Genomic DNA, 674 nt, shown 5'->3' on the forward strand with positions numbered 1-674 from the left:
GCATTCCCTTCTCATTGTTGTTTTATCTTCTCGGGACTATTTCTTACTGAGACCATTTAACATGGCAAACCTTAACGCCGTTATCGCTCGACTTTGCCTAGTCGTGCTGTGCTGTGTTATATGGTCTGATGTTGGATGAGGCTGTTAAGTGTAATACCAAACTATGAGGCTGTTAAGTGTAATACTACTAAAAGTATGTGGCTGCCATGGCTTAAAAGAAGGATGAAATACCTCCTAGGATGTTGCATCCAATTTCAGACTTGGTTTGGCGCCACAAGTGTGTCATGTGCTGGCGAGAAGTTAACATGGATGTTCACCGGCACCCGGCGAGGAGAGATGGACTAAATTACTGTACTTGCACAGAACAAGTTGCAGGCAAGCGCTGAAGAATCAGAATCCCAAGCGGGAGGATATGGTATTTGGCACGTATCCGCGGGCGGGCGCTGTGACCACAGCTGTTGCTTGGTCGCTTGTGCTGTCGTCGCCATCTACCGAAAGGCAGGCAGGCAGGCTCCAGCTCTTGTGTCGGGTGGGTTACACCGTCAGGCCAGGTGAGCTTTGCACGTACTTAAATACTGTGCCGTGTAAATAGCTACGTACTCCCTCCGTCCGAAAATACTTGTCATCAAAATGGACAAAAAGGGATGTATCTAGAACTTAAATACATCTAGATA

This window comes from Triticum aestivum, chromosome 5A (genome assembly GCF_018294505.1).
Source record: "Triticum aestivum cultivar Chinese Spring chromosome 5A, IWGSC CS RefSeq v2.1, whole genome shotgun sequence".
Lineage (NCBI taxonomy): Eukaryota > Viridiplantae > Streptophyta > Magnoliopsida > Poales > Poaceae > Triticum > Triticum aestivum.